Raw genomic sequence first — 11,727 nt, forward strand, 5'->3', positions numbered from 1 at the left:
CTGGGTCTCAGAGGAAAGTTTATAAGTCTGTTAAGGAAGCCGTCTTAAAAGTGTATGAGTTGGTGGCCGAGGCCTACCGCCAGCGTTTTAGGAGTTGGCGGAAAGGGGAGAAGCAGGCTCACGTGGAGGTAGCCAGAGAATTAGGCACTCATTTTTATCGTTGGCTGGCAGCAGAGGGTGTGAGTGATTTTGATGCTTTATGCAACTTGATGGTGTTGGAACAATTTAAAAGCATTGTTCCAGATCGGATCGCTATTTACATTAATGAACATAAGATAAAGACTCCGGCTGAGGCCGCTGTTTTAGCGGATGAGTTTGTGTTAACCCACAAGACATTCAGCAGAGACTCTAGTTACCGTGGTGAGTTTGGCTATAGGGAACCACGTCAGGGAAAGTTCTTTGCTGGTGCTGGGTCTGGCTCTGCCATGTCCAAGTCTGAGTTCAATTCAAAGTCTAAAACTGAATTTGATTCCAATTGTCATTATTGTCTAGAGCGTGGGCATTGGAAAAATGAGTGTCCGGTGTTGCGTTCCCGGAAAAGGTCAGACGAGAAGTATGACTCTGGGAGGCCAGTAGTTTTGGCCAGTGTGTGTCAGTCAGGTGAGGCAGAGGGGTCTGTCCCATTTCAATCAGAGGAGGCTAGGCCAGTTGTGTTGGCGTCTCAAATGAGTAACCTTAGGGGACACATCGAGTCCTGGGTACCTGAAAAAGTCCTGGATATTGAGCGTGACTATGCTCCATTCATTACTGAAGGTTTTGTTTCTATGGTTGACAGCTACAAAAAGGTGGGCATTCGGATACTTCGCGATACAGGCGCTTCAGAATCATTTATTTTAGAGTCTGTTTTGCCTTTTTCTCCGCAGTCTAGCACCGGTTGCAGTGTCTTGATTAAAGGCATTGGACTTCAGGTTTTTTCTGCTCCTTTGCATAGGGTGGTTTTGCAGTCAGAGTTGGTGCAGGGTCCAGTGACCATAGCTGTTCGACCATCGCTGCCTGTGGAAGGCGTAGATGTAATCTTGGGGAATAATTTGGCGGGTGGACGTGTTTGGCGTGATGTGACGCCACCTCCTGTTGTCAGAAATGTTCCATCTGTATCTGGTTCTGATAGTTGTGCCATTGAGTTTCCTGACGTTTTCCCATCTTGTGCAGTGACTCGTGCTATGAGCCGTTCTTCGGAGGTGGTTTCTAGTAGGATGGGCAGTAAGTCAGAAAAGTTGATTTGTTTGCCACCTTTGCCCGCTCCTTTGTCGCGCAGTGAACTGGTGGTGGCACAGCGAGAGGATTCAGGCCTAGTTGACTTGTTTACATCTGTTCAGTCTAGGGAACAGGTTAGTCACGGTCTATCGGGGTATTTTCTGCAAGATGACCTGTTGGTGCGTAAATGGTTACCCTTCAGTGACCAAGACATAGCTAGCCCTGTTTATCAGATTGTGATGCCTAGCAAATTTCGTGACCTTGTTTTGAAGACTGCCCATGGTGGACTGTCTGGCCATCTGGGAGTCAGGAAGACATATGACCGGGTCATGCGTTATTTCTACTGGCCCCGTTTAAAAAAAGATGTTGCTCATTTTGTGAAAACCTGCCATACATGTCAGCTAACAGGGAAACCAAATCAGGTTATAAAACCTGCCCCCTTGTATCCAATACCACCAGTTGAGAGACCTTTTGAGCATTTAATTGTGGACTGCGTTGGTCCATTGAGTCCTTCAAAGTCTGGTTCTGTCTATCTTTTGACAGTAATGTGTCAGTGTACCCGGTATCCGGCGGCATATCCATTGAGGTCTATTACAACTAAGTCGGTGGTTAAGGCGTTGTCCCAATTTATTTCCATCTTTGGCATACCAAAAACTATACAGACAGACAGGGGTTCTAATTTTACCTCACGCCTTTTTGGAGAGGTTTTAAAGCAGTTAGGTGTTGCACATCAACGGAGCAGTGCTTATCACGCTCAAAGTCAGGGGGCTTTAGAGCGCTGGCACCAGACCTTGAAAGCACTGTTGCGGGCCTATTGTACAGAGTTAAACAGGGATTGGGAGGAGGGTCTTCCATGGCTCCTTTTAGCAGCTCGTGAGGTCACGCAAGCCAGCACAGGGTTTAGTCCCAATGACCTGGTATTTGGCCACCAGGTGCGTGGACCCTTAGCAGTGCTGCAAAGCAACTTGGAAAATACGGAGCCACCGTCAAATCTTATCGACTACATTAGTGGGTTCCGCCGGAAGTTGTTTTTAGCGGGAAGAATGGCCGGTGAGAACCTTGCTAAAGCCCAGAGGAAAATGAAGACCTGGTTTGATCAGAAAACGGTGCAAAGACACTTTAGTCCAGGGGATAAGGTGCTCGCTTTGTTGCCTATCCCAGGTTCTCCGTTCCTCGCAAAGTTCTCTGGCCCTTACTCTGTGGTGAAGCAGGTGTCTGAGTTGAATTATCTGGTTTCCACCCCAGATCGGAAACGATCTACTCAACTCTGTCACATCAATTTGTTGAAGCCTTATTTTTGTCGGTCTTCTGTGGTGGGGGAGGGAGTAGATACTGGGGTGAGGCCAGTAGGAGTATCGGCAGTCAGTGGGAAAGTTCATTCAATCACTTCTGGTATGGTGGCAGCATATACACAGGAGGATGTGAATGCGCCAGATGACGGTGTGTTTCAACCCCGGCTTAGGAACTCTGAGAAGTTGGCAGAGTTGGAGTCTTCTCTTGGCCACTTGTCAGAGGAGAGATTTGCACAGGTGAAGCAGTTGATTACTGATTTCCCTTTGTTATTCTCAGATACGCCCACACGCACACACTGGATTGAGCACGATATTGAGGTAGGTGATGCTTGCCCTATACGACAGCGTTATTATCGGGTCTCTCTGGACAAAGCTAGTTTTATGGAGTCTGAGGTTAAGTATTTACTGGATAATGGGTTAGCGAGGCCATCTAGTTCAAGCTGGGCCTCACCATGTCTCTTGGTTTCCAAACCAGATAATACTTATAGATTTTGTACAGACTATAGGAAATTAAACAGCATTACCAAGCCTGACTCTCTTCCACTGCCCCGGATGGAAGACTGCATCGACCGGGTTGGGGCGGCGAGAGTCCTAGTCAACGCTTGATGCGGTGGGTATTGTTCCTACAGCCCTACAACCTGGAGATTAGGCATATTCGGGGGGTTGACAATGTGTTGGCGGACACATTGTCTCGTGCCCCGTGTGAGTGATACAGCTGTAACTTGTCTGTCCTCTGTTATGTTCTTTCCTACACATGGTAGTGCATTTCCTAGTGGCAGAGTACTGGTGAGGGGTTATGTGGTTATACAGAGGATCTCTTTGAGGGTCCTCTGTCTTTATGGGGGGAGGTGTTATGATACTGTTGGTCTCTGTTTGTTTGCCTGTCTCTCTTTCTATGTGTTGCAGGGCGGAGTCAGTGCACAGGTGTTGCTAGTCAGCTGCTAGTCAGCTGATCAGGGATCCAGCTATAAAGAGGCTACCTGCCTGGGTTCGGGGTGCCCTTCTCTCCAGGAGAATCTGCGTTGCTTTTATTTTGAGAATGCATTTTACATTGTACCCTGACTTACATTACATCTTTATTTTTCCACCATCTTATGGACACTGACTGTAGTTTACATTTGCCCTACATTATTACTTTAATAAACATTTGTTAACGGTTATCTACGTGTGGTCTCATATGTTAAAATCACCACAAACGAGCCTGGTGGTCTTAACACCGTACACCAACAAGGATTCCCGGGACACTGAAAGACCGGGGTACACGAAACTTGGTGGGCATGTACCCCCACATGGATAGCATGGAACCATCGGTTTTTGTTTTGATCTATAGCCCCCCCCCCCCCCGCTGTACTGGACCCCCCGAAAGGAGGGTAGGGCAGACACAGTTCTCTGTGAATATCTTGAGAACCGTAGGGCCTAGGATGACCAATTTTTTCCGTATGTTTGCCTCCAGGGGTCATGTTAACCCATTCCATGTGCACACATGTGCATAAACAGATACACACACACACACACACACATACATTCACAGTAATCATACGTATGACACATACTCACACAGTAGACATATGTACGCATGCATGCACATGCACAAACACACATACGCAGGCAAACACACAAGCACGCACACACACACACACACACACACACACACACACCCACACACATAAACATAAACGTGTACACGCACACATGCACACAATTCAAGAATTTCTCAGAATTATGAACAGGCAAGATGGGGGTGGGATTGTATAAAATGAATTTTACATGTGAAATCTATGAACTAATCATGTTTTGGTACTTGTTGTCTAGCAGATACCAGTGAGAATTGAGTGTGGATAATGCAATTTAGTGAGACAGTTAGAATCATATAGGCCTTTCAGCGTGATTTATTTTTGTGGGAAAAATGTGCTGGACTGGGCGGCGGTCATATTTTGTACCGCTCTGCGGTACATTTAGTTTTGAAAGCGACTGCTATTTGTACGCCCATACATTTGTGCGTGGATGCATACGACGTAAACACCCTCGCTGATGTGCTGGTGTATAGAATTTATGCTTCTGCGTAACAGAACAGTTGCCTTTATGTTGGCGTAAACCTTTCAAAGTTTTGTGTCTCCTGTGTCTGCGTCTCTCACCACCGCAACGGTTGTTAGAATGTCGTACTCCTACTGCTGCTCGTTGGCGATACGAAGTGTTCATTTCAAAATGTTACTGACAGTTTACAATCGGATAACCCCGTCATGGTAACCAAAATATGTCCGAGTTTATTTGCAAAGCTTATGTTAGCGACTAGTATGATGCTACTACCCACAGGTTGCTTGAAGCAGCCGGCTCAACACACAGGGCGAGTTGACCAATCACAGTTTTGTGTATAAAGTTAAAGCAAAAACATAGCCTACATTTTCAAAATAGTTTTCTTTGTGCATGTTGATTAACTAATGACAGCCTACTATTGTCTGCTCCACATTTTCATAGTCTAATTCTGTTAATTTAATGGTGGTAATGATTTAATGATGAAATATTGTTGATGAAATGGTGGCCTATTAAATACTGGACATATATTAAATATTGCCGTTTTTCCTTCGTCTCCCTTACATTTTCCATCTGTTCTTACGAGTAGCAATCAAAACCATATGATTTACTTAATGTTATACAAGAACAGAATAGAATTGAACAGAATTGAGTTCAGACTTGAGTTCGGTATTTTGGGTCCGGCCCTCCTCAACAGTCCCAGTTTGTCATGTGGCCCCTTGGGGAAATTAGTTGCCCACCCCTGTCCTACAGTCATTGTCTTGTAGCCCTTTTCTTTTTTCTTTTTGCCTTAGGTCATTCCTTTGTTTATTGTGCTTTATTTTAGCACTTTATTGTGAAGCACTTTGGTGCGGCTCAGCCACCGGGAAATGCGCTATAGAAATAAAAAAATATTTGACTTGACTTGACTTGACATATCTCCAATATTAAAATCACTACACTCCCAGTAAAACAAAGAATTGATTTTAAAATACTTTTTATTGTTTTTAAATCATTGAATGGCCCCATCTTATATCTCTGATATGATCACTGCATATATTCCAGCCAGATACCTACGGTCCTCAAGCAAAGGTCTCCTCTCAATCCCAAGAATAAATACTAGTTCCGCTCATGGTGCTTTTAGTCACTATGCCCCTACACTCTGGAACTCCCTACCTTATGAATTAAAGGTGCTCTAAGCGATGTTGGGTAACGTCACTTCTGTTTATTTTCAAACAATAACAGTTTTTCTTAGTCACTTTGGTGCTTTTCTCAGATCAGAATGAAAATTCTCATAACTATTAGTTCAACCTCCACAACATTTAGTTATTTGTGCACATCATAGTAGCAATGCTTTTGGACATGTTTCAGTTGCTTTGTCATGTCAGTCAAAATGAACTATACTTAGATAGATGCTGAATAGTCGTTCCCAATAAAACTGATAGTCTTCCTTTCATTGCTTGAGTCATTACATACAAAATTGGTGAACTAGTTATCAAATTCTGTCACAATGCTGTAGAACTGTAGCCTAGAAATCTAGACGCGCCCCTAGCGCTAGTCTAGCAACTCTCCGTTGGCTTGTGAGCTCCAGAAATCGAAACTTACAGTTTTTCTCAGTCGCTTTGGTGCTTTTTTCAGATCAGAATGAAAATTCTCATAACTAGTTCAACCTCCACAACATTTAGTCATTTGTGCACATCATAGTAGCAATTTCTCCTTCCTCTGAACAAATTGCAAATACTTTTGGACATGTATCAGTTGCTTTCATACAATTCTCTGCTGTTTTTTAACATTATCATTTGCTTATGTCATGTCAGTCAAAATGAGATATACTTACAGTATGAATGCTGAATAGTCGTTCCCAATAAAACTAATAGTCTTCATTTCATTGCTTGAGTCATACAAAATTGTTGAACTAGTTATCAAATTCTGTCACAGTGCTGTAGAATTGCAAAGAGCATACAGTAAAAATGTACGCATTCAGTGTCTTGTACTCACTTACTCACCTAACTACAGCAATGTGTAACTTTACTGTTTTCAAATGGCTGTACAAGTACTGTATAGTGCTGTCTTGAGCATGTTCAGGTAGTGTCACCGAGTTCTGACCTTTTTTTGCATTGGAAAACACTGAGAGAACTGTCATAATGAAAACATGACAAAGCCATTTGACTATCTTGTTCATAAACGATGGTGTCAAGACTTCTCATTTTGATGACACTGACAGTTTCATTGACATGAATACCTGCTTTTGAGGAATGGACTATCCATTTTGAGCAAGTGACATGCTTTTGCAGGTCATCCACTAGGTTTTGCAGTTTGCACTAATTGTTTTGAGAATTGCACTAACTTCTGTGCAAATGTTAATAGTGATGTGAGAAAAGCACCAAAGCGACTGAGAAAAACTGTAATCAGGCATTGAAATTGTGTATAGAGTCGTTTGGTGGGCTTACTGTAACATAATGATTGATGGCAGAGTTGCAACGGTTTGGCTTGAATTCCCTGCTACTTGAAAACAAATATCCTATTGCGTCCTATTGCGTGCAGAGGGAATTTGAAATACAACTTATTATCCCGCCCCTCGGACTGAGCACTACAAACGGTGAGTGCCCAGACCCTACATTTTAATGTGGGTCTGGCTCGCCAGGCTAGTAGAATTGCAAAGAGCACAGTAAAAATGTGAAACATACATATTCAGTGTCTTGTACTCACTCTTCTAACTACAGCAATTTTTAACTTTACTGTAGTTTTCAAATGGCTGTACAAGTAGGCTACTGTATAGTGCTGTCTTGAGCATGTTCAGGTAGTGTCACAGAGTTCTGACCTTTTTTGGATGGCAAAACACTGAGAGAATGAACTGCCATAATGAAAACATGACAAAGCCATTTGACTATCGCTCGACTTATCGTGACTAAATTCAAGATGGCTGCAAACGCTAAACTTCATGAAGATACTATCTGCATAAATCGTCTTGTAAGTGAACTACCAGTGCTTTTTCAAAGTTCTCAATGTCTCGTTTTAAATGTCAGGGCCCTCGGAAGTCTACCAATGAAGTGTGGAGATACATTGAGCCTCGTAAATGGTGTAAAACAGTGATTTATTTGCATGGCTAGCCCGATGCCGAAGCACCACCATTGAAAAAGCTGTTGGTAGCATCGGCTAACTAGCGCCAGATTTTAGATTGCAGGGGACAAGCCGAGATGGGCTTTGAGACATACGTTCACACTCGGTATCATGTTTCAACACACTTTAGGTCAATATCACACCGGAATTCTCCTTTAAGGCCTTTCCAAGTTGCTGCGATGACTTTCATTTTTATTTATATTATCATTTAAACTAGAATGTTGTACTTTCTGTTAATTTTACTTTTAATGTATTTTTAAATGTCTATTTGATAGTATTTTTCTATATTTTTTCTAAAGGCACATTGAGTCTGTGTATGCGATATGAAACGTGCTATATAAATAAACTTGAATTGAATTGAATGTGTGTGCTGGTGATAGATAGATAGATAGATAGATAGATAGATATACTTTAATTATCCCAAAGGGAAATTCAGTTGTTTCAGCAGCCTTTAGTACATACAGCAAGCACACATATAGTACACATACATAAACAAAAAATTACTTTCACCCACAAGACATAGCATGTGGTAGCTGTCAAGGTACCATACACATCCAAGTACCAAAGTGTAACTGCCTAATAATAAATCAAGACAATTGCCTCCATATTAGATATAAAAGATTAAAAGATAAATTGTCTCTCTCTACTCAAAGGAGAGTCGTTGTACAGTTCTATTGCTGTGGGTAAGGTTTTCTTATATCTGTCCTTACTGCAACTGAGTTCGCGAAACCACCAACTAAAAACACTTTGTCGTTTTGCCAGTGTACTGTGTAGGGGATGGGATGTGATGTATTGTCCATGATGTGTAACAATTTCTGCACCACCTCCTTTCCACCACCAACTCTAGAGGCTCTAGAGTAGTCCCCAGCACAGAGCCTGCTTTCTTAATTAGCTTGTTCAGTCTGTTATAGTCACTGGCCCTGATACTGCTACCCCAGCAGATGACAGCAAAGAAAATTGCACTTGCTACCACAGACTGATAAAACATTTGTAATATCTTAGTGCACACATTAAAAGACTTATAGTGGGGTTGTTTAAGGCTCAGTCATTTCAAATTTGTGTTAAAGTTTGGTTTTCACTTCCAAGTTGAAGTTTAGGGTCTATAGAACAATTTGAGTCTGAGTGTCAAACACACAGATAAAAAATGGCCTCTGGGGGTGGGTTTTTTTTTTTAGATAAAGGGTGGAAATGCCCTCAAAGTTGCAATGAAACATTATTTCTAACTAAATTTGTTGATGCAGTTGCTTTTCTGGACCAGTGAGTGACATTTGGGTAATTTTCTGCGGCACACCTGATGATCTCTCACGGCACACTAGTGTGCCCCAGTAAAACACGTAGTAGGCCTAATCCCTTGCATTGCCACAAACAAACATTAGGCCTATGATATCCCATGCATGATAGATAGATAGATAGATAGATAGATAGATAGATAGATAGATATACTTTATTGATCCCTAGGGGAAATTCAAGAAATGAATTGAATCAATGGAAATGGTTGTTGAAGGGGATTGACTGATAGACTGTCCAATCAGAGGGGCCTGTATGATGCCTCTTTACTTTGCACAATTTTGGCTAAAACAGTAGACAGTATGTTTATGTAAGTGAATGAAGATAAATTGTAAAGGTTGAAGATGGGGTTGAATGGGGGTTTCTGGGCTATAGGGCCAGATAATAGCGGTATTAAACCGATGATGTATCATCTTGGGGTCACCAAGTCCCCAAAAAAATCTTCAAAAGTGACCTCACTGCTAATAGCTTTTTTTAGAGGGCATGCAGGTAAAAGCCTGTCCAGCCATTTAACTATTAATGTAAACGGCAGCAGTTACTGAATGGTACAGTGACTTTATCTGGAAGTGTGGTCTATTGTCAGATGAAATGAAAATTGAGCTCTTTGGCTAGAAACTTTAGATGTGTTTGGTGTACATAGAAGAATGGCTATACTGAAAAGAACCCGATGCCTAATGAGAATTATGGTGGAGGGGCTGTGCTATTGTGGGGCTGTTTTTATTCCCAAAGGCCTTGAGAACCTAATTAAGGTGTATGGTGTCATGAAAAACCTGAACATTTTCAAAGGAAATCTGCCAATCTCTGCCAAGACACTAAAAGTTGGTCATGATTGGGTCATTCATCAGGTCAATGAACCAAAGCAAATGTCCAGATCAAAACAAATATTGTTTGCTGAACACAAAATCATGCTTCAGACATTGCCATCTCAGTCCCCTGATCTAAACTCCATAGGAAAACAGTGGGGTGAGTCAAAGAGGAGTGTGGACCTAGGAATCTGGATGATCTGGAGAGATTTTGTAAAGACGAACGGTCTTAAATCCCTTGCTTTGTATTCTCCAACTTTATGGGGTTTTATTGGCACAGGGAGGCTTAAGAAGTTATTACAAGCAGGGGTGCCAATAATTGTGAGCAATGTGTTTTTGTTACAAATATTTATTTCTTTATGAGATTTTCTTTTTTCTCCAAATAAGTTTGCTTCCCTTCAAGGTTGGATTTTTCCTAATTTCTTTCATTGTGAGATTACAATAAATCACCAACAGATTGTTTTTTTATACCAGTTTTATATAATTATTATATTATACTATAATTATTGCTATAATTTTAAACTATATTTTCTGATTCAAAGCTGAACAACTGAACAACAGCTGAACTACAGCTATAAAACTGATTAAAGCTAGATTCATGTCAATTCAGGTTGGTTTTTACAAAGTTAAATTGTGTTTTGTTTTATAAATCATGATATTGAATTATGCAGTGCAAGATGCCTCGAAGACAGTAGACAAATGCAGAAAGAAAGCCACAAAAGGCAATGGATCTCTCTCTCTCTCTCTCTCTCTCACACACACACACACACACACACACACACACACACACACACACACACACACACACACACACACACACACACACACACACACACACACCACACATACAAGCAAATAGATAAAGATTTCACCTGGTGGGGTAAATGATCTATATACTATAGTATGATGTGTTGTAAGATTCCATGTTGAATTTTGTTTCAATATGGGTCGCTATAATTTAAAGGATTGAACTGTAAATTATGCTGACATATGTTTATAAATCTTGTTTCATGTGCCCCTTTTTCAGTTTGAGCCCCTGGCCCTCCAAAGGTCTCTGCACGGCCCTGATATAGAGAGCTAGGCAATGCCCATGATGATGACTGAGCTGTGTAATGGGTCTGTTGCCTATTAGACTACTTTAGGCTATATCACGACTACTTCATGACTACCTAAAACCGTCTTTATTCAGAAACTGTGTCATTGGTCATTGATTTATGTATTCAAAAATAGCCCTCTAGCCTTTTTCACAAGCCTGTATTAGGCAATGGGTTCCTCAAAATTTCACGCACATTATTATTGATTTACTTTCTTCCAGATATAAAGTTCTTTTGTGAATTTTTCCGTGAATAAAATGATGGCTTGATTTAAAAAAAAAAAGTTGGTACTGATGGTACATGATCCTAATGGTACATGATCCTAAATTCATAAACTGAAAGTTGCAAGTTGGGTGCTTAATATCACATCGGCTTTATGCAACCATTTGTGTATGGGTATCCTAGGTATCTTTGTGCTTCAGGGATATTCTGAACAACGATCTTAAATCGAGTTGAGTGATTACCCAGGCTTTATTTACAATAACTTTAAAAATGATGTTTCATTGCAACTTTGAGGGCATTTCCACCCTTTATCAAAAAAAAAGCACCATTTTGCTGTCCATGGGCTAAAAGTGTGTTTATTATAAAGTGTGTTTTTAATCTGGTAACCAAATGCTTAGCTCACCAGTTTCTCCTTTTAATTCTGAATCCATACATACCTCATATGTTATAATTGGTTAAACTAGTCAAAAGTTGTAGCAGTTTAAATATTTTGCAGCGCCCCCTAGAGGCTATTTTGTTATCTGTGTGTTTGACACTCAGACTCAAATTGTTCTATAGACCTTTCACTTCATCTTAGAAGTGAAAACCAAACTTTAACACCAATTTGAAATGACTGAGAAAAATTACACATACATACGACCCCACTATTAAGCTTCCTCAAGAAATAGAGCCTACTTTGACCCTTCTTGTAGACAGCCTCAGTGT

The sequence above is a fragment of the Alosa sapidissima genome, chromosome 17 (assembly GCF_018492685.1).
Source record: "Alosa sapidissima isolate fAloSap1 chromosome 17, fAloSap1.pri, whole genome shotgun sequence".
In the NCBI taxonomy this organism is placed as follows: domain Eukaryota; kingdom Metazoa; phylum Chordata; class Actinopteri; order Clupeiformes; family Clupeidae; genus Alosa; species Alosa sapidissima.